Source organism: Scylla paramamosain, chromosome 2, assembly GCF_035594125.1.
Source record: "Scylla paramamosain isolate STU-SP2022 chromosome 2, ASM3559412v1, whole genome shotgun sequence".
Lineage (NCBI taxonomy): Eukaryota > Metazoa > Arthropoda > Malacostraca > Decapoda > Portunidae > Scylla > Scylla paramamosain.
In genome coordinates, this window is record NC_087152.1 from 1931136 (window position 1) to 1955000 (window position 23865).

General features: G+C 46.3%; 1 long non-coding RNA gene across 1 annotated transcript in view; it reads left to right on the plus strand.

Moving 5' to 3' along the window:
• The window catches only part of LOC135108366 (uncharacterized), an 85711-nt gene extending 64729 nt beyond the window's left edge, over positions 1-20982 (plus strand). The window contains exon 3 of the long non-coding RNA XR_010272223.1: positions 15337-20982. This is a non-coding gene — a long non-coding RNA (uncharacterized LOC135108366). The remainder of the gene's footprint in view (positions 1-15336) is intronic.
• The last annotated feature ends 2883 nt before the right edge of the window (positions 20983-23865 follow it).

Below are 23865 nucleotides of genomic sequence, written 5' to 3' on the forward strand. Positions count from 1 at the left end.
CTCTCTCAAGCGCGCTCACACACACACACACACACACACACACACACACACACACACACACACTGTTTCCTTTTATACTTGTCTATTATACGTATGTTTATGTGATCTGTTTATCTTTTTGTTATTTAATTTTTTTCTTTATTTTCTGTGCACCTCACGTCTTCCTAACATTCATGTATCGTGAAAAAAAAGAAAGAAAAAAAAAAAACCTTCCTTATAGATGTTCCAGTATTTTGCGACTCTGGCAGCGGTGCTCTGCTCTTCTGAACTTGATATAACTACTTTCCTGCCCTCCCTCCTCTCCCGCTTCCCCTGCCGCGGAGTACTGTGTGCAGTACATATGTTCGTGAAAGAAACATGTAGTTACTTTTAAACTTTTGTACTTGCAAACTCTAGATTTTTTTTTTTTCTATCTCCGGTTTGAACTCATTCGAGGAGCAGCAAGACGTCTTTGGAACTAGACTGAGATCTCCTTTTTGAACTTTCTCATCACATGGACTTTGGAGAGCAGCAATTAAGTGAGCTTCATATAATGCCTTGAAGTATTTTGTAAGCTTGATTAGTATATATATATATATATATATAATATATATATATATATATATATATATATATATATATATATATATATATATATATATATATATATATATATATATATATATATGTATACACACACACACACACACACACACACACACAACACACACACACACATATGCATACTTACACCAAAGTCACTTGTTTTGACGTGGCTCCACATCTTTATATGTCAGAGGGGCAAGGGTGCCATAGCTGTTGCTTGCAGCGTGTCCTAACTTGCATATAGTTGCAGGTCGTCTCGCGGCTTTAATATAATGGACTCAATTTACTCGTATTCTTGCCGGGGGTAATTTATATTAAAATGAACATTTGAAATGCAGACAGACAGTATTTTCATTGTGCACGAATATTTATTTGGCGCGGTGCATCAGCCGCGTCTTGTGATACATGCTGCCAGCGCCCTGATGTGAAAATATATTTCTTCCACCTTGGAACTAACGGAGAGAAAATTGTGCCGTCTCGCCATAAACGAGCTGCGGCCCTTTGTGGCGGGTCATTGCCGGCGTGGTGCATAATTTACTCTGCACTGGAGTTAACTAGCTCAGTCCCACGTCTCGGCAAGGGTGTGTGTGGCGGGGACGGGCCGGGACGATGGTGTGACGGGAACACTTATCACCGGCTCTCCTGCGTCTGGCCGTCTTAGCAGCGGTGGTCTTGGGGCTGTGCACTGCTAGGGAGTCTGTTGTTTGTAAATTCTGCAAGGAAACTTACGCTACCTGAGTGACAAAGAAGAATGTTTTTTAGCGGCTTTATGCACTATTATTATTTCTATATATATATATATATATATATATATATATATATATATATATATATATATATATATATATATATATATATATATATATATATATATATATATATATATATATATATATATATATATATATATATATATATATATATATATATATATATATATATATATATATATATAAAGCAAGAATGTGACTTGCAGATATCTTTAGGTGTTCACATTTTTGCTGCACTCGAGTATATATTACTGGGCTGATTGCGGCTGACAGGTGACGTCAGTGTTGAGGCCGAGTTTGGCAGCTGTAGGATGAGGCGCGCTGCACCTTCGAAGTCTGGTGTCAGCAGGTGGCTCTTCGTGCAGGACCTGTCCTGTCATTAAGTTTTGTTTGGATGCTCGGACATGACCTGAGTACATATGGTCCTCATGAATGAGACAGCGGTAAAAACGAAGCGGAGAGTGTCTCTCTTCAACGTCGCTCCCTCTTCAAGTGATCCTGGCCAGGCGGCGAATCACTTCCTCAGCAGGTGTCGGCCAGCTCGTAATGTCTCACTCGGTACGGTGTCGTTTGATCTTGGGCAGGTTCTTGCTCAACAGCCGTCTCCCATTCAGTAAAGTCTCGTTCCATTACTCTCAAGCACTCTGCCCTCCCCAGAGTAAACACAGTCCCTCCGCCCCTAGACCTTAGCCAGCCCGCGCCTTGCACGGCCTGCGAGACACCCCGCCCGCGCTCGCCTGGTGTGGAGGACTTCCTGGGTTGTGACTGACGTTGTGGGGATAAAAACAGCGTCAGGTTGGCTGGGCCGATAATGACCGCAAACCGACACATTCACGAGTTGATGCTATCTCATGGAGGCGTTCATATTTTAAGATTAGTGTTTCCGCTTGAAGCTTAATGATAATTGCCTCATCATTGTTCAGGTAATGCATATTATTTTTTTTTTCCGGTGCATTATTGTGTGTGGCATTTCCTGATTTGTAAGGAAAAAAAAGTCGGATGATATTTACTTGTATTGTCCGTGACAGCATTATCAGACCAAACCGCTAACGACTGACTGGCTTACGAGGGTTTTTCTCAGTGAATTGACGTTCCTTGTGGTTACGTGTATCGCACTGCCTTCTAAAGCTGAGGAGTTGTGTGTGTTAAGGTGTGATGACCCAACGATCCCTCCACATGCCAACTTTTCGATATCATCTGCCTTTTCTTGAAGGATGAAAAGGCAGAAATTACAGGGCGTCAAGAAAGTTGGAGGGCCGCGTCTTGTACAAGGTGTGATGGGCCTAACAACCTCCTTGCCAACTTTTTTCCCCATACTTTCTGCCACCTCCCGAAGGATGAAAAGCTACAAATTGCAGGCCGAGGCAAGAGGAGTACCCTAGCATCGGCTGAAGGATAAACAGTAATGAGCGGAATGTTGCGTCACGAGGCTCCTGACAGCTTAATGCGGCGTGGCGGACCAAGTGACCATGGAGGGCGAGGCAGACGGCAGCTGTGGTGCCTGGCCAGGGGAGGGTCGTGGCCTGTGTGGAGTCAGGATTTATGGAGGAAGGGCCACACTCCTATACATCATTCGCTTCCTGTTGAACTTGACCGAGGATGGGGCGGGAGGGAGTGCACATCTCTTTTTACGCGGTGCATTTGGTGTGTGTGTGTGTGTGTGTGTGTGTGTGTGTGTGTGTGTGTGTGTGTGTGTGTGGTGTCTGTCTGTCTGTCTGTCTGTCTGTCTGTCTGTCTGTCTGTCTGTCTGTCTGTCTGTCTGTCTGTCTGTCTGTCTGTCTCTCTCTCTCTCTCTCTCTCTCTCTCTCTCTCTCTCTCTCTCTCCTCTCTCTCTCTCTCTCTCTCTCTCCTCTCTCTCTCTCTCTCTCTCTCTCTCTCTCTCTCTCTCTCCTCTCTCTCTCTCTCTCTCTCTCTCTCTCTCTCTTTGGTGTTATTGGAATTATTTTTTCCTCGTCCCTGTTCGGTGCATCAAGCGACACAGCCTTTCACGTGTCAAAGGCAAACATTGTTGGATTTCAAACGTTGGCAAATCCTTTGAAAACATCGATAATCATCCTCCGGAGATTGTAATTCCAGTCAAGCACCTTCCTCCGGTGGACTGATAACGAATGCATCAAAGAGCCAAATCCGTGCTGATAAAATGAATAATTCATACGTGCAAGTAATACCTTTATTAAAATGAATAAGAAATAATCCCGTATTAGGAAATGAAAAAAATAAATAACTGTGGGGTGGTAAAGACATTCTGATTAATTTTTTCATAGCAAGGAAACGAGGAAAACTGCTTTGGAAACCGCAGAGTGACACGGACAGAAGAAAAGCTCAGTCCAGGCGGTAGAAAATCCTCGGTCGTTGAATACATGACCGTAGTACAAGCAAGAGAAGATAACGCCCTCCCATGAGCCGGTGTCCTGAAAGTTTATATCGGCAATAAAGGCGGTGTGTGTGTGTGTGTGTGTGTGTGTGTGTGTGTGTGTGTGTGTGTGTGTGTGTGTGGTGTGTGTGTGTGTGTGTGGTGGAGGGGCGGATGCTGTGTGAGGCAGCGGGAGTGTTTGTCTTGCGGTGCGTGGCGGAGGAACGTATGAATAACTGAATGGGCGAGTAAATTAATGAAAGGACACACACACACACACACACACACACACACACACACACACACACACACACACACACACACACACACACACACACACACACACACACACACACACAGAGAGAGAGCTTACACAATTCAACTTTATATTATTAGAGAGAGAGAGAGAGAGAGAGAGAGAGAGAGAGAGAGAGAGAGAGAGAGAGAGAGAGAGAGAGAGAGAGAGAGAGAGAGAGAGAGAGAGAGAGAGAGATGTAAATTATTAACTCAAATGCTGTTATTATTTTTTCACTTCAACAACTTTATAATAATTACTTTATTATATATTACAATACATTCTATCGGTTTTGTAAGGGTGAGGAGGTGTGGTGTTAAGTGTCCCTTGCATTCATTCCATCACGTTCATTTATGCTTTGGTCATAATCAATATCATTCACTTAAGTTCATTGGGGACTGTTACTGACGTGTTCCTTTCCTCCTTCCAGGTGAGTGTGTGCTGCAGTGGCGCTCCCTACTGCACCCTTCCCTTGCACCTGTCCCCGCTGTGCTCGCTGAGGGAAGGCTGGCGGTGCGTGGCTGGGGGCGGGGGATGCTGCTGGCTTGTCCTTGCTTATGTACTTGTAAGTCTAGGTGTGTGTGTTTCATTTGCTACATGAGTGGGAGACGTGTGTGTGTGTGTGTGTGTGTGTGTGTGTGTGTGTGTGTGTGTGTGTGTGTGGAGGGGAGGTAGTTGTCATCAGGGTTGCATGTACTGTAGTGGTTCATGTTTTAAGTTGGGTTTTGAGTGATTTACCCAAGTAGTCATGTTATTTGTATTGCTCTCTCTCTCTCTCTCTCTCTCTCTCTCTCTCTCTCTCTCTCTCTCTCTCTCTCTCTCTCTCTCCTCTCTCTCTCTCTCTCTCTCCTCTCTCTCTCTCTCTCTCTCTCTCTCCCCCCCTCGTCTTAGTCCCCTGCCTGGTGTTTGTAGTGGTGATAGGAACATATACACACCCCGGATTGAACCATCCCTGAGGCAGCATGCAGCCCACCTTGCTGGCCACACTGGAGGGGGCCCACACTGTAAGGGACAACAGGGCGGCCCCATTCTGAACCGCTGCGCTTTCTATTATCTTCAGAAGTGGCCGGTAGCGCGGAGAATCGAGCCGCCGACTTCACAAATTCCAGCATGCAAATATACGTGCGCCGCCTAAGAGTTAGTGTATTGAAAGTAGTTTAGCGTGAAACATTGCCGAAATTGTGTTCAGTGAAAAATTGTATTAACCATGCCGGTGGGAAACAAAGCACGGGTCTGGAAATAACGAAGAGGGTGCACCGATATTAGAGTTGGTGGAAGGGAGAGAGAGGAGAGGAGAGTGAGAGAAAGAGAGGAAGGGGGATGAAAAGTGATGCATGAGGTTTAAGTACTGGAGTGTTTGTAATGTTCGCAGGGTTTTATCACCAGTTTGTGTTGGTGTGGACTGGTGCAGCGCGCTGGGAGGAGTGGCGGGCCAGTGTGTGGTGACACCTGACACAGAAGCACCTGCCGTGTGCCACCGGAACAACACGTGAATTATACACTAGCGATGTGTTGTGCGTGACTGCGTGAGGAGGGGAAGGGACGGGCTACACACACACACACACACACACACACACACACACACACACACACACACACACACACACACACACACACACACACACACACACACACACACACACACACACACACACATTCCACTATCACCAGACAGGAGATAATCAGAAAGTGGAGATGAATACATGTATGACAATGATGAAAGAGAATATATTTAAAGAGAAGCGTGTGTATGTGTGTGTGTGTGTGTGTGTGTGTGTGTGTGTTTATCTATTGGGATAGGGGGAACAAGGCATATCATAATTACAATAATGAAAAAAAAAATCGAAGTAAAGCCTATATACCCGCGCACGTGTAGTAAGTAAAGGATGCCGGCGGGTGCTGGGAGGGATGGGGGGAGAAAATCCAATTCGTGGTGTGGCGTGACAAGCTGTAGTATAACCTGTGTTGGCGCGAAGGTACAGCAGGTGATCAGGTGCTGCCCGCTGTGTGTTAGCCAGGAGGTGAGGCTGTGGCTGTGAAGGGGGAGGAGGAGGAGGAGAAAGAAACAGTGGTTGTATCTAAATCAGGGGCCGAGTGTGCGAGGAGGAAGGATACTTCTTGAAGGAGAGAGACAAGTAGTGGCAATGGAAGAAGGGAGAGCGGATATTAGGACAGTAAAAGATACGTGTGTCGGTGTGCCAGGAGCGGTGATGGCCTGCGTGACGGATGGCGAGGATGGTGGTGCTGGTGCTGGTTGTGCTGTCGTAGTGGTAAGTGGAAGAGACTTTCATGATTCTGAAGAACGTAGATTAATATTACAAGGATCCAGCGCTGTCGGAAACAATTTTGAATCAACGTATAAATTTACGAAGCGAAATTGAGCTTTCAAAGGGCTCAAAAGATTGGATTGTTCGTTGGCATTTGGTTTCAAACACTCATGCCCTTCAGCGTCAGGTTATCGCTCTGTCGCTGGACTTCGTTCACGTCACACGAGTAGGAGAGTGTGTAGTGCTCGCAGTCTTTAGTGACCGAAACCTGTACCAGTTATTGCGTTACGGGGCTGCCGGATGGATGGCGGCCTTGCCCTTCAGCAACGCGAAATCACATTTTGGTACAGTAAGGCTGCAACTGCTGCGTATTTTCCTCTTCATGGGGAACAACGAAGCACAGTGCCTCTCGGAATACAATCATAATCAGGCACCTGCTCAACCTTAACGTGAGGAATTGTCCATCGAAAAAACTACGTAAGTGTATTTCCCGAGTCAGTGTAGAGTATTTGTTTCGGAAAGCGGACAAGTTAATCCTGAAAATTGGTGCACGAACACACCGACTCCCTCTGGCTGCTGGGGAAATTAGGGGCGACTTGACACTCGTAGTCACCCGGGAGTAACCTGGCAGCCTGACCCTCGGCTAATTGTACAGCGGAGGGAAGGAGAGCGGCAGGTTGGTTGCCAATGTGGAGGGGAACGAAGGGACCCCATGAGAGAGAGAGAGAGAGAGAGAGAGAGAGAGAGAGAGAGAGAGAGAGAGAGAGAGAGAGAGAGAGAGAGAGGAAACAAGGTACAGGAGTTGACGAAGCAAGATAGCCTTTAGTTCCGCCTCTCCTTGTATAATGGAAGAGTAGCTGAACCAAGGAAGGGGAGGGTGGAGGAGGGAAGGGTGAGGATGATGTGGAGGAGGAGGGGGGGGGAGGAGGAGGAGTAGGAGGACGTGTTGAAGACATGTCTGGAAGTGTAAGGCGGAGATTGGGCTGGAGGCAGGAATAGTGTGGCCATGCAGGCGGTGGGTGTGTGCGTATACAGGTGTGCGGGAGTCAGGTGTTGAGGTTGGTTTCAGTTATTTTTTTTTCCATTATTTTTTAGTCTATTACTGCACAGGACTAAGCAAGGCGGCGATGTGATTCTCCTTCAATCCGTAAGTGAGAGTAGAGTCTAAGGGAACATAAATGGATAACACGACGGCATTGCAAACAGCATATCGAATTAGTCTGCGGCCTTAGTAGACGCAGATACACACTAGTTACGTAGTATTTCTCACAACACTCATAATGAAACCACTCCAGAGCCACAGCAAGGGCACACAGCACCACACGTTGCCTTTATCAGGCCACACCATAACTAGTGCAACGTCACCACACAACGACCACATCAAAGGTATACGCCACAGCCACGTCATTGCGGCCCCGGAGCCACGCAAGCTTCCCTCCCATGCACCGCATTGACAGTTTCATTAATTACTTTGGACCACACCTGTTTGTGATCCAATTAGCGTAACTCAAATACATAATTTTAAATGTGATTTTTGTGGCATCTGTCATACAGTTCGATGTGCATCATATTGAATCCTGGTGTATGTATGTGCGTAGCATACCGGCACCACGGCACACTTTGGGCACTGTATACCCAGATGGCAAAGGGAGACGAAATGATAGAGGAGGCATTTTGAGAGGGGGGGACTGTTTGATAGTGCTGCCAGTTCTTGTATTCACTTTTGGGTTCACGGTGGGCCTGGCGAGCGTCACACGCACACGCCCAAGTGAGCGGTGGGCGAAACAGCCAAGCATTTGCAACTCTTAACTCGCTGTGCATCGCATCGATGGCGGCACTGCACTTGTCGCTGCAGCTTTCTGGATTATATGCACCAGCAGCAGCAGCAGCAGCAGCCGTCATGCCCAAGAGGAAATGTGAGAGAGAGAGAGAGAGAGAGAGAGAGAGAGAGAGAGAGAGAGAGAGAGAGAGAGAGAGAGAGAGAGAGAGCTTCTTGGTTCCCTTGGTGCACGTGTAACTTATTGGTATTGACCGATATCTTATAAATAAATCATACATGAACGAATAGACTGAGACAGCCGAGAAGAAAACATACAGCCAAGTTCTGGAGGAGTCTTCTCGCATGTCCACGTGTCTGCCTGCGTGTGTCTCGTTATCTACATCTGTGCCTGAGCAGAGAGAGCGCAGCGTGAAATGGTTGAAAAAGGTAACCGTGCTTGGGCTTAATTCGGTAGTTTGACCGAAATACGAGGATTGGCCCTGGACCGAGCCAGGCGAGGCTACTGATTTATAACAGGGGCAGGATCCGCTCGGGCTCCGGTGACAAACAAGGCAGTGGACAGCGGCGTTACGTCTGCAACAACTGCATTAGTGTTATTAGGGCGGGATGTTAGATATACGAGGGCTGCAGAAAATGGGGAAGCGATATAAAATGAAGCGCAGGGTGAGTGAAGTGAACGAAAGGATATTAATGTAGTTGTAAATTTTTATTGGTGATTATTAGTTTACATTTTTATTTAGTTTTTTTCCTCCTTTTTTATTCGTTGTTTGTTTTTCATCAGTGTGGGGTGTAAGTGAAAGTGACGATGAATGTCAGAATTCACGTTTGTTCGCTGCACACTGATATGTAAATGTTTTACTTCTGTAATATTTTTTGAAGTATTCAAATGAAATGCGGGGAAGTCATCTTTGAAGTAGTGAATGGCAAGTGGACGTAATGAAGGAAGCTGCGAGTAAGTGGCGGACGCTTCCATGCTAAAAAAAAAAGATTTCAAACAAATGAAAGGTTTCACGTTGATGCATCCCCAGCCGCGCCTAAATAGCCTGGCCTTGCAGGGCTGTCACCGGACAGACAGGCTCGTGCAGGAAGGAGGTTGAGCCTCAAGCAGCAGGATCGACAGTCACCTACTCAAGAATATCGAAGTCTATAACATTTTCCAGCGAGGGACTTGCCGTGGGTGACCAGCCTCAGCGAGGCAATTGGTTCTCATTTGCCACTTGACTTGAGTATAATGAGTCGGCATTTTGGATTTAGTTCTGGGAGTAACGAGGCGATTAACTGCCATAAGCCGTGTGGAGAAGGCGATGAAGGTGATTGAGGGGGGCGGGGACATGAAGGAAGAGGGTATAGTGCTGACTCTCAGCACTCCCCAGCGACTCTCGTAAGCCTCTGGGCCGTAGACTCCTCCGATAATTATCTTCTTTCCTTCTCTCTCTTTTTTCCTTCCGTGTCTTCTTTCCTACCTCCAGCCCTACGCTCTCCTTTGAACACAGTTTTTTTTTTTTAATAATATATATCTTTTATATGACTGTGTCGTTTTTCTGCTTCTTGCACCGCTTTCTTACTGTGTCCTTGTTTGTGTCCAAGTTTCCTTTCTGTTCACTGTTTTTCCTTTCGATGCTGTGTCTTCCGTGTGTGTGCGTGTGTGTGTGTGTGTGTGTGTGTGTGTGTGTGTGTGTGTGAGTGCGTGCGCGCGTGTGTGCGCGCGCCACCCACCCACCCACACACACACACACACTCTCTCTCTCTCTCTCTCTCTCTCTCTCTCTCTCTCTCTCTCTCTCTCTCTTCTTACAGCAGCGCCTTGGACAGAGAGCGTCCCATCTCGGCAACACGGTTCCCGCATCAGGCATCTTCACGCTACACTTTTAGTAACACTTTAGTGGATGCTCGGATCTTCCTTGCTGGCATTTCTGCACCACCTTTTTAAGATGCATTTCCCTTCCAGCTTTTTTATGTTTTTTATTTTCATTCTGTTTGTTTATTCGTATATTTTTATTTGGTTTAATTTCGTTATATGTTATATATTATTATTCATTTATTTGTTTATTTATATTTTATTTATGCGGTCAGTAGGACCGATAGATCTATACTTTCCGGATTTCTGGACGAGTGCGAAGGACGGTGTACTCGTGGACTTCGACCTGTTTACGGGTGTGGCCTAAACGTTTTTTTTTTTTTTTTTGGGCTAAGGATTGGGGAGGCTCGCAAGCTGTTTATGGGTGAATGTTGACAGAAGCTTGGATCAACTGAAAAAAAAAAAATGTTCTCGTTAATCTGGAAGGAAAAAAAAAAAAAAATTCAAAGTATGGTTACATATAGGAGGGTTAGGTTAGACAAAGTATTATTGGCCTCAGTCATGCGGGGCAAGGTGTGGGATTCTTTCAGCAGGTGTCGTGAGTTGGGTCGCGAAGTAAATGTTGCAGCAGGGAAGATGTCTCGGGAGGCATCAGGCTGAGAGGGTCTGTTGGATCGTGTGTTGAGATGATCTGTCCGAGTAAACTGTATAGAAGCTGCCAAGCAGGATGAGTTTTGTTCGTCAAAGAGAAGGCTACGTGAGGGAGCCTGATTGCTGGTTAGGTTCTTACCGAGATGGAAATTAATAGCCACCCCCACCGTGGCCTAGGTGTACTGTGAATGGCGAGGTGAGAAAGACGTTTGGGTGCGTGGGGCACATCTCGTGCAGGAATTATTGCAGCAGTAATACAGAGGCGGTCAGTATTTCATAGACGCCAGACGGGCCGTTCGTCACCCAGGTGGCAGCTGGTGGCCGTCGAGGCGGAAAAGTTTAGTAATGTTTATTTTCCTGATCCATGCTACTGCTCTTGATTTTGATGTTTAGTGATTTGTTCTTCATGGGATTACACTTGATGCATACGCTTCATAAGTCATAGAAAGACTATGGAAAGTCGAGTAAAATTTATCTGATGTATCGCGAGGAATAACAAACTATGCATAATAACAAATACCTTGAGGATGCGTGTGCGATGACCCGATGCAGCCTAGATGGGGTGATAACGTGGACAGTGACAGATGAGGCGGCTATCGGTCAGGCGGCGGACACACAGGCCGCCAGACACGCCACGCCTTGCAGCAGGCGGACAAGGTGTGTTTGTAGATGTAGTGTGATTACAGGCGAACTGCGAGGCCAGTCTTTAAATAATTCCTTGTCACTGTAACACGAAAAGAATGTTACTTGTCTGTGCCCGACAATTTAGTATCACGCGCCGATTAGTTTCATCTCAATAGGATATTTCCCCTTGTGTATAACGAGGCTGGTGATTATGGTCTAGAAATTAGATATAGCGGGGTTAGGGAGCCGAACTCGGGCGAGGAACCGTGCTGAAATTGCATATTAGGAAGTAATTGAACTTTGAGCTGCCCCAACAAGTACGTGTGAAGCGGCTGGCGCTGCGGTTCATTCAGCCTCCCGCGGCGGTGATGGTGGAGGTGGCCTGTATTATCATGCGACGCTTCGGTGTAGAGGGCGTGGATCGGTACTACGTGTGTAATTGAAATACCAAATAGGTGGTTAGTACAGTAACGAATGTGAGCAAGGAGAAGAAAAGAGTGGTATGGGGAGGAGGGCGGCGGATTGGTTGTGGTGAGTGTTGCGGACCTGCAGTAAATGTTTGTTGGTCTTGTGCTGGGAGACGGAACGACCCATTGAAGTATCATCAGCACTTGGACAGTATTGTAATGAGGCGGTGAGTGCATGTCTCCTCTGCACAGGGGAGTTAAAGGGGTTGAAAATGCAAGTGACTCTAAACAGTTTTTCATAAATATGTACAGTGAAGGATTATTTCTCTGGTCAACTTATGGTCTTGTTTTTGTGGATGTGTGGATTGGAAGGGCTGGGGAAGTGAATTAGTGAGTTCTTGTACCACTCCAGTGTACTGTTTGGTGTGACATTAGGAAACACCGTTCTGCAAGGTGATGAAAAGATCTCTGAGCAGTCCGCATGGCCCGCAGATTGTCTTAATGAATGACTTTCCGAGACTTTACTCTTATCTCATGGCTCGCTGCCACCCATCCACTGTCTTCTTCGGTCGTGGAAGACTGTGAGCTCCCGTTCCATACACATCACCTGACACCAGGGCGGCCAGGCACACTGTCAATCTGAGCTAACACGCAGCATTCAGGCGCTGGCTTATCGATGTTGTGACTCCTGATTTAGCGCGGGGCTCGTCAGAAGGTGTGAAATTTGATAAGGTAAATTATTGAATCAAGATAAGCATATCTAGAAGTTGCGAAGTTTAAATTTGTCTGAGTAAAACTTTGTGTCGTGTAGTCGGGAGTCGGAGGAGGAGAGGCAAGGCAGAGGGGGCAGACCCGGGAGAGGACGGAAGGGAAGGGTGGCAAGGGAAGGTAGGGAGGGAGAGATGGGAAAGGGAGGGATGGCAAGACGAGGGCGAGGTGCGTCGGAATCTGGTTAAGGTTGATTGTGTATCGGGAAGATTGTGAATAAATTAGGGGGATGGCTGTGTATTCAGCGTGTACTTCAATATGTGCGGCGGTATCTTTCCAATTATTCATATATTTACTGCGTCCTCTTGTGCTCTCCAGTCTTTTCTTACATTTTTATACCGTCCTTACCGCACCCACTGTTTGTCTTCGGCGATGGCCAGCAGGGCGGCAGAACCCGTTGTTACATATTGATGCGTGGGAGGTGCGGGGTGTGGGGCGCGAAGGGGGCGGCTGCTTCGCATTGATTCAGTCCCGCCGGCCCGTCCGCTCCGTGTCAAGCAGTGCTCCGGCTCATCAAAACATGCGAAACACACTTACTCGGCTAATGGGAGCACATCATTTGTATCGCTCTCATGGCTGCATCTGACACGACTAATGCAGTTAATGAGCCTTGTTGGAATATTTACTGCAGATTTTTAACATGCTAGCAATGGCGTTTCGGGTCCTACCAAACCTCCCCTCCTTCCCGCCACCTGCTATTGTCAACACTTTCAGAGGCCCTCGTGTGCAGCTCGCCTATAGTGGAAGGGAGGGGAAGGAAGGAAATTGGGAATGTGACTCCACCGACTGAGTTAAGTGTGAGGGGCGGGGAGTAGCTTCAATTGGGCCAAGCTCAGGTTATCTGAACAAAAGCTAACCGAGCCGGTGGTTGTGTTGCTGCATGAAGGGCTTGGTGTTTCGCGACAGATCTGAGTTAACCTCGGGTACGTTTCGACTAAGAGTTAGACGTCCAAACAGAGGACGGGGCCTTTATGAATTATTTTGCCTCGTACGTGTGTGAGACAAGGGGTGCCAAGAGCTGTCAGGGAGACTGAGGAGGGGGCGTGGGATGGCTCGAACGCCACCTCAGGACTCGCCTTTTCTTTTGTGTACGCGAGGGAGCTTAAAAGCACCTCCATGCTATCCATTTCGCCCCAGGTCGTGTGTGTGTGTGTGTGTGTGTGTGTGTGTGTGTGTGTGTGTGTGTGTGTGTGTGTGTGTGTGTGCTCGCACGCGCGCTCGCTCGCGTTCACACACTACCAACTACAGCATGGGCAAAAAAAAAAAAAAAAAAAAACGTCGAACGTCGTCGTGGCAGCATACGTCGGCTGTCTTGCGCGTCACAGTGAATGTTGTGGCGGGAACAGGAAGCTTGGATCACCTTATCAGATTATACCCTGGTGATAGATTCAATAGGAATGTTTAGCAACCTTCGTCTACGTGTACTGCAGTGTTAAGATTGAAATTACCGGGAATACTCATGTTTTATTGTTGGTTTTATGCTGACTCTTCTGCTTCACATTTTACTAATACTTATATATACTTATTCGTTCATCGTTACTGTGTTTGAGATGATGCTTCGCCCACTCTTTCTTTTCCTTGATTTCCTGTCTCGCTCACCTATCATTACCTGTTAATGGAACTTCATGGAGAGATTCCCTGTCGTGTGATGCTTGTCAGCTTCATTTAAGAAGTTTTCTTGATAACTGTATTTAAGGTCCTCACGAAGCAGGCTGTTTGGGATGTAAAAGATCAGATATTCTGTTTTTAGTTGTTTTCAATTGGTGTATCTAAAAAAAGGTTTGTATACGTGGTTTTTGTTCACTTAATACGTGGAATATGTTTTACGTTGTAGTATGGAAGGTATGAACCATGCCTGCGCCGTGTGTGAGGTGGTTGCCGACAGTGGATGAAGATGATCGTCTGCCTGGATCACTGGAGGATTAATTGCATTCACGGCTGACGAAACAAAGTTACAACGCCCGAACTGACTTGTGTGTGTGTGTGTGTGTGTGTGTGTGTGTGTGTGTGTGTTTATACATATATATATATATATATATATATATATATATATATATATATATATATATATATATATATATATATATATATATATATATATATATATATATATATATATATATATATATATATATATATATATATATATATATATATATATATATATATATATATATATATATATATATATAGAGAGAGAGAGAGAGAGAGAGAGAGAGAGAGAGAGAGAGAGAGAGAGAGAGAGAGAGAGAGAGAGAGAGAGAGAGAGAGAGAGAGAGAGAGAGAGAGCATACGATACGTGAGAAAGAAGTTGGCAGCCTGGAATTCATTTTTTTTGTTCGTGTGTGTGTGTGTGTGTGTGTGTGTGTGTGTGTGTGTGTGTGTGTGTGTGTGTGTGTGTGTGACAGGACCTTGAAACAGAACTCCAAGCCTGCCCAGTGAGACGGACAGGCATGTGTGACTGTGTGGACGGGGAATGTTGGTAGTGTGCGTTGACACGTGAAAGGTGAGGCTGATAACATTGAACTGACGCATGTTCTTGGTGCCAGTTTTGTTTTTATTTTAGTCTCTATTTTGCATTTTGTTCTTTGTAGGAAACATGGTAATGGGATTCTTGTATATTTTTGTAAAAGCTTTGGTTTTGTTGACACAGGAATGAGGTAAGGCGCTGTATGAAAACAAACCGGCTTACCATTGGAGTCGTTCCCTTGCAGTGAGTGTCCCGGTTTGCCGACGGCCTGGATCACCACACCTCCCCTTTTTCACTTTCCTCTGCCTTTGACGTGTCCACTTGTTCCGTGTTTGATAAATTGAACTCGCGCTGTTGCAGCATACCGCCTGTACTTTTCTTTTTTCCAGGAAAATAGAGCTGAGTTTTCCTTGAGAAAGATTTTGCTTCCTACTTCTTAAATGATGGGATTGATATTTTGCAAGCTTTTCTGCTTTACACGCGTGCCAGTTATGAACGCACTGGTCCCTTGGTAGGTTTGGATGTCGGCGTGCAGTAACTCTGAATAACTCTTACGTTCTTGTTTCAGGTACATGTTGGTTTGCGCGAGACTGGCGGGTCTCCTCTGCTTGCTAATTGCCTAGCACCAGGTATGTGGTTACCTGTGACAGTCAACAGGTGTTTCTTCCATGCCGGGCACGAAACACCAATTATGTGCTGACGGGAGTAGGTAGGTACTATCCCCACCCCCTTGGCCTTGCCGCGTCAGGTAGGCCTGTGCAGGCCAGGGACGCGACCAGTCCAGTAGCGGGTCTCGTTCAGGGTCATGTTTTGTCCCGCTTCGCTGAACACCTGCACTCATGATACCACTCACTGCAAGTGGTAGCAGCTTCTTCGTTTTTTCCCATCATACTTGTTTGCTTTTAAGTAATTTCTTTATTCTTAACTGAAAAAAAGGTAATATTTTTTCACAGTATCAGTACGCGACTTTGTTTTAATCACAAGATACTCTCTTACACTTTAGCAACTTGAGAGGAGAGATGGATAATTCAGCAGACTGCTTGAAGCGTTAATTGGATGCAGAGGCCGTGGTTGGCGTTAGCGATGTGGAGCTTCTTGGTGTGTAACCTTTAGGCACGCCGTGGTGCAAGTCTCCAGTAGAAGAGGGCATGGGAACACGTGTTGTTGTTGTTGTTGTTGCTGTTTTTGCTGCTGCTGCTGTTACCACCATCACCATCACCCACTTCTACTACTACTACTACTACTACTACTACTACTACTACTACTACTACTACTACTACTACTACTACTACTACTACTACTACTAACATAGTTATTGTCGTTGTAAATGCTGTAGATATTATTTTTTGCATGTCATTTGGATAATTTTTGTGATTGATTGTGCTGTATAACAGGAATTACAACTAACGATGTAGCCTGCTGTGGATGTCGGCTGTCGTGTGTGCGTGTGTGCGTGCGTGCGAGCGCGCGCGCGCCTATGTTTCATGTACCCGCGCGTGCGTCATTGGGTTTAGTTTGCGTGCGCGGCGCGGAAAATGATAACCGTAAAGGCATGAATCATGTGGATGTGGGTCTTGTATATAATTTTGAGGAATAATTTTTGAATATTGCAGTGGATGTGCGGACACTGGCCCGGCGTGTTGTGGTGTGGCGACGAGGCTGCTTGTGTTTGTTTGCTCATAGATATCTTATTCATACTGTGTATGCATTTATTTACTCAGTGGATCTGTAGGTTTGTTACGGATGAATGAGTTGACATTTGTTTCACCCCATGCCTCGTGATGCATGACAGGGAAAGGTCAATGCCACCGCATGTTCCTGAGGAAGATTCATGTTGGTGCTGTTTGCTTAGTGTGTATTCAGTGGCCAGTCCCGAGGAAATGCCACCACGACCAGTGAGGGAATCCTGGAATTCATGTGTGCCCAACCTTGTATTTTTGCTTACCTTGGTATTTTTGCTTAATGGGAATTTTAATGGAATTTTTACTACATCTGCTTCTTTTCGTGTGGAGTTCTCCTGAGTCTGCTGGGAAAACATTGGGCACACGAGCCTTAAAAATAACTTTCCGGCAGGAGGTTTCGGCTCGGTAGGAGGGGAAGGTTCGGTCCGCTGGGATATACACATTCTGCCAGCCGGTGGACGATCTTACTCTGAGACTCTGGAACTCACATTCACCACACATTACATTCACCACACATTAGAGAAACAGTTTTGTGGACGCATCGCGGTTTCTGTTATTGTTTTTATCTTTGCTGTTGTTGTTGTTGTTATATTGTTGGTAGTGGTGGTGGTGGTGGTTGTGGTATTATTATTGCTGTTGCTGTTCTTGTAGATGTTCTTGTCGTTCTTGTTTTTTTTTTTCATTGTAAAGTTTCCATTCGACGGTTTGTGTTTTAGATTGTATGAATTGCTGTGTGTGTGTTGGGGGGGGGGGTGAAGGGCATCGGAGCCTAGGTGAGAGTCTCGTTTCCTCGCCTCGCCTCTTCCACATTTAACCACTAGCCGGATTAGCGTCCTCCACGCCCACAAGGAGGCTGCGAGGTCGCCTTTTGCTGCAGTAATTAACTAGAGGCAGAAGCTGAAGATCTAGATTATTGAGAGGTCGTATTTAGATTGGCAGGATTGGGCCATGAAGAAGAGGATAGAGGCAGTAAGAGAAGTAAGGAGTGGAAGAGCAGGGAAGGTTAGGAGGAAGGAGGAGGAGGAGGTTGCGTGCCACCAAATCCTCTGGTGAATGTAAACAAGTAGGTCGCCAGGATATCCTCGTAATATTTACTCTTATGTATCATCCTGACGGTGGTTCCTTGGGACTGGTGTGCCTCGACGCGTCATGCGAGTGCCCCTGGTGCTGGTGACTCAGAGGGAGGCAGACAACAGAAAGGAAAGAGAATGAGCTGTTGAACCAACTGTTCGCCCTTCAAGCTCCTAGAGGCGAAGAATCCCCGTGCCCCAAGACCCCGGCGAAGGAATATTGCTGTTGGTCGGAAGGGGCTGTGGGCGGGAGAGCCAACTTATGACGCAATAACGTGCATTATGGAGGCTTGTGGAGCGGCTGGTGGCCCTGGGGCGTAGCGTTATTGTCCGATTATAGTGTAAACTCCTGGGATTCATCATGTACCTTGTCTCCTGATGGCCTCTTAATCTCCCGCCTTCAGCCTTTCTTATATTCGAACTCGGCCATTTCTATAACATCCCTCGTTCCCTCCTTCCCTCCCTCCATCCTGTCCAGCTCTCGCTCATCATGCCCCCACCTCATCCCCTAGCTGCCCCGCCCCTGGTGTTCCTCTTGCCTCCACATACTTGGAACTTGCTACATTTGGGAGTGTCCGGCACTGCGGCGGCACCACACTTTTGCACCATCTTAGACTCGCCTCGTCTCGCTGAGGCAAACAGTATGCAACGACATAGGTGATCAATATATTTCGTCATGAAATCTTAAAAACATGTGTGTTTCTGACTGAGTGAAAAAAAAAGTAAGTTTTATTTATTTATTTTTTTTTTTTTCACTCGTTTATTCAGTAATTGGTGACGCGGGTGGTAAGCAGGTAATGCGTAAGTGCCATCCCTGCCCGGGCCATTCAGCGGTGTGCCGGACGACTCGTAGCTCTGGTCAGGTTTAATTTGGTGGCCTGCTCTCTGCGAGGAAGTAATACTGCGGAAAATTGTTACGGTTTGTGTGGCTGTTGTTGTGGTAGTGTTCCTCCTCTTGCTTCCCGTTCTCTCTTCATTATCACCACCACCACCACCACCACCACCGCCACCATCACCGCCATTATCATCATCAGCACCAACAATATCAACAATAATGAAAACAGCAGCAGCAGCAGCAACATCTATTTACATTTTTACAACTGCATCTTTTAAGTACTACTGCTCGTGACTTCCTTTTTTAAATTTTCTATTACTACTACTACTACTACTACTACTACTACTACTACTACTACTACTACTACTACTACTACTACTACTACTACTACTACTACTACTACTACTACTACTACTACTAGCTGCTGCCAACATCACCACAGTACCTGTTCGTAAGTTTTTTTGTTTTTTTTTATTCCAGCAATAAAACCATGTTGTATTTGATTGACTCACCTCGCGTGTATTGGTGTGTTTCTTGATAGGTCGCACCTCAGTATGATCATTACTATTATAACACATAATTTAGTAAGAAAATGTTAGTTGAAACTGGATATTTGTTAAAACTGAAATATTTGTTCCGCCTAAAGTTCATAGTGGCAGCTTAGCGGTGCAGTGCGGTCTGCGAAACACTGATGAACCCGCACTCGCTCATTTAGAAGTGCATGACGGAAAGATTTTCTTCTTTCATGAGTTGAACAAGTGATTTTGTCATCATTGATTTTATGCTTAATCTTGGTTTTGATTAGTGAGACGTATTTGTGTACATACATGCAAGTATTTAAGTAAATTTATTAAAGTTAACAAGCGTAAGTGTAGTATATAATGCGGTGATTAGACTCCACTTGAGGCAGCGTACTTCAGATAATCCTGGGCTGGTGTATCATGCCGTCATAATTACATCATAGTTCCGAGGGTTACGAACTCTAATAATACAATCTTAGGAAGTCGACCAACTTCGCGTACTAGGTCATAAAAATGCCAGTCTTGTCAGGGAAGTCAGAAGGAGGGGGCATGTTCGCCTCTCACATTACGAGTAAATAACAGGCTGTGCACGCGTAAAGTAAAGCAGCATTGCATGATAGCGATCCTCCAGATGTTTAATGGTTATTTGGATTTCCCAAATGGGTGTTGGTGCTCTTAACAGTGGTGTCTGTTAGTGGAGGGGAGGCGAGGAGCTTACCACGGACAGGAATCATCGTGAGTGCAGTGGCCTTGCTCCTTCGCTCAGAACATAATTTTTTTCATTTGCTCAAGTGAGGAAGGACTTAAGGCAGTAATAAAGAGGGTGCCCGCCTTGTTTTGCTTCTTAGAGAGTAATGTTTGTGGCGTTTCTCCATATGCCATTCAAGTATTCAAATGAAGTTCTTTTGTTTATTTATTCTGGCTTCACGAAAGAGTGTGTCCGGTGATGAGTATCATTTACACCGGCAGTTTTCATACACTCCTATATGACCTTCCTTGAAAAAAAAAAAATCCGAATCAATTATAATTTATGTACACAAGCTGAACTGAGTTCGATAACGTTCTTGGTTACATTCATCCTCGTGTTTCAGGCACATCATCACTTCTCCATCACGGAAGGCACTGTTTATGCTCCCTGATTAAACGCGGGCGGCAGCTGGCGGGGCGCGGGAACCCTCTCAACACCCACTCGCCTCAGAGGGTGGATGGGGTTGCTTTGTTGTTTGTTGGAGTTGTGTTCCCTTGACTTTATTAGGTGCGGCACGTGGCGTGTTGCCAGGGGAAGGCTGAGCGCTCGATCGAAGGGTAAGTGGCAAGGCGTACTAATATCAAGTGTGCATGCAGCGGTGGCGAGGACCAGGGATTTACAGTAGGGTAGTGGTGGGGTTTGCATGGTGACATTGTGGCGGGGCGTATTGCAGAGGAGTGGCTTGTCACAGCGTGGCCTGGGACGTGGAGGCGTGATGCTCAGGCTTAAGATATGGGAGGGAACGATTGGAGGTGTTCGGCTCTGCAGATTCCACGTGAACATCGTGCGCCACTTTAGAATGTATAATGTGGCTGCCCTTCATGTAAGAGTAAAGTTATTTTCATCCCTTTTTCACATTGGCTGTCAGCATCCCCCTTATAAACTGTGCCTCCTCACGTTCCTCGACTGCAATTTGGGGCCTGCGATATAGAGGAACTGTGGGGCCGGCGTGGCAGCCTAACGAAGGAGAGAGGGAGGGAGCCGTGGGAATGACCTCACCTCTTCATCGGCGATTTACTGCCTACATTATACAAGTCGATGTGTTTCTAGGCTGAATCCTAGTATGGAAACATAGAGGGAATGGGGGATGGCCATGAATCCCGCTAGACGGCTTGAGTAGAAGAGAGGATAATGTTGCGTTGTGTGAGTGAGTGACAGGTGGTGTGTTGTTTACGTTCTTGTCTATTGACGTGGGGGATGGTTATGTTGTTGACGGGGAACCAGTGCATCATTTCCATGGGCTGTGAAGTAGTTACCAATGAAGTGCTCCGATGATACTGCCGTTAAGAGAGAGAGAGAGAGAGAGAGAGAGAGAGAGAGAGAGAGAGAGAGAGAGAGAGAGAGAGAGAGAGAGAGAGTGTTCTGAATAAAAGCAAAGACAAAGGAAACTCACAGGAGGGAAAAAGTAGAACTATGTAGGAACAATGGTTATGTTTTAGAGCGCAAAAATACGAGGGAAACAAAGCCGTACCTGAGCTAGGCACCCTCGAAAAAAGAAAAAAAAAAGTACATAAATCAAAATAGAAAAAGTAAGCTATACATCTGAATAAAAAAAAAAAAAGGCGAAAAAGTTGATATAAAGGTACTGAAAGATGGTGAAATAGTAAAAGTAAGGAAAATGGTAATGCAGAAGGTTAAAAAGTTAAGAAAAGAAGGGAAGAGAGAGAATGTGTCACTTGAGGACTGCCTGAAATCCATTGGTTCTGTGCAGCAGCGTCTGATGTGATGGCCCGTGTCCGCCCCCTGGATGGCCGCCTTGCACGACAGCCTCGACAGGACACGTGCCTACCCCTCTCCTTCCTTCCTAACCGCCCTTCACTTTCTCCTTACTCTCCCCGGACCTAAAATCTATCCCCAACCCAGTCAGCCCTCAGACTCCACCTTCGGCCCACTATTATTGCTGTCCCCGCCTGCCTCACCTACATGCAGAGCCACAGCGGCACCTCACCCCACCACCTGCCATTCGTCGCCGCTCAACCTCTCCCCCGTCCTCACCTCTCCTACTCCTCCTCCTCCTCCTCCTCCTCTTCCTCCTCCTCCTCCTCCTCCTTCTCTTACTTCTGCTCCACCTCCTCGCCTTGACATGCAAAGTCATGCAAACTTTCCTCCTCCTCCTCCTTCCCCTCCTTCTGTTTCACCTCTTCACTTTACCATTCACCGCACCCTACCCTTCCTTCTGCATAACCTCTCTTCACCACTTCACCATCACCCGTCTTTCACCTCCCCACCGTGCCAGTCTCCGCCAGCGCCACCAGTTGACCTGACAAATTGCATTGCAGGCGACCACACCACACCACCACGCCACACCTCATCACCACACCACACCACACCCCCGGCATACGGTGCGACGCAATTTCCAAGGTGACAAATAACGTGACACTCGGACATATACCTTCGCTGGCGTCGTTGCCTATTTACATATGGTCATGTGTGTATATTCCTTCTTTTCCTGTAGAAGGAGAGGTCAAAGTTCCTAGAGGCATTTAGGGCAGGCGGGCAGTGGTAATAAAGTATTGATCGTGTTGCTAATAATACCCCCGCTGTTCGCTGTGACACAACTGCTGCACTTGCCCGAAGACAGACGACAGTGTAATGAATAACTTTACGGCGTAGATTAAGATAAATTATGTTAGGTAGATTTTGCACTGGAGAGAGAGAGAGAGTAGTAGTAGTAGTAGTATTAGTAGCAGTAGTAGTAGTTGTAGTAGTAGTAGTAGTAGTAGTAGTAGTAGTAGTAGGTAGTGGTGCAGGACCGTTATGTGGTTGCAGTCGTTGTAGACTAAAGGAAAGGGAGAGAAAAAATATATAAAAAAAAGCCTGACTACAGTATTTACGGGCGGCGATGGGTGGAGTTGAGAGAGGCAGCATGGAAAAAGAATGACGGCAAATGTAAGGAAATGGTTGGTGCTGGTAAATTGGTAAGGATAATTTTAGATCGTAACATGTAAGGGTGAGGTTGACTGGGGAAGGGGACGAGTCGCGGTGATTGCTGGTGGAAGGAAGAGGAGGAGGGGGTGATGGTGGTGACGAGGAGGAGGAGGCGGAGGAGGCAGAGGAAAAATGCAACGAAGGAGAAAACAAGGAGTGGTGGTGGTGGTGGTGGTGGTGGTGGTGGTGGTGAGGAGATAAAAAGACAATGAAAAAATAAGAAAGGGTTGGTGATGGTGGGTGACAGAAGCAGGAGGGGGAGGAGGAGGAGGAGACAACGACGATGAAAATTCATGGTATTTCCCTTCAGACTAGTTAAGGGATTCGTAGTTTCAGTGCAAGTCTTGTCCAGTAACGAACGGGAGCTAGAGAGGATTTTCGTATTATTTCCCTCGTCGCTTTGTGCTGTGCGTCGCCCTGCCCCCCGCGTGCCTGCGTCCCTGCATCTCTGTCTCCCGGCCTGTAGCGAGAGCGGCACCCTTTTCTCTTGTCTGATCGCCTGCAGCCCTCATGCAATTCCTGATCGTGCGTGCGTGTGTGTGTGTGTGTGTGTGTGTGTGTGTGTGTGTGTGTGTGTGTGTGTGTGTGTGTGTGTGTGTGTGGGTGATGCATTTGTTTGTGGTGGTGGTGTTTTGCCGTTATACTGCGGTTGAATGTTAAGAGGGAGCACACAAACTGACACATACACACACACACACACACACACACACACACACACACACACACACACACACACACACACACACACACACACACACACACACACACACACACACACACACACACACACACACACACACACACACACACCTGCGATGTTGTCAAGAGGGCCCCGCTGAGGCCTGGCGGCTTATCGCGTCGGCTTAGTCACCTCCAGCAAATATATGTGGATCATAAATATTACGAACCTTCCTCTTTGGTCACTCACCTCACTCGTTAATTCACAACTGTATTCGTTCGTAAGTGTGCATGCAAATGGCTGTCAATAATTTATCTTACGTTTTGATAACTGCCGAGACTAAATAGCTGAGGCGCACTTTGTGAAAATATTTGACCGAAAGAAGGCAAATATCATTGAGTAAATTGTAAAACAATACAAAGAAGAGTAAGAATACAGTCAGTGGAAAAAACCCTTACAGATGGACACACTGTCGCTCACCGCAAGACAATATTTCGATAGTTTTTCGGTCCATTATAGGAATACAGTTACCGAAATTACTGGATTGGTGGGATATCTGTGGTTGTTTGTCACCTGAGCGAGGTGTAGTGATGAGTCTTGTGGTGGAGGGACGGGACAGGCCTGGGGAGCAAAG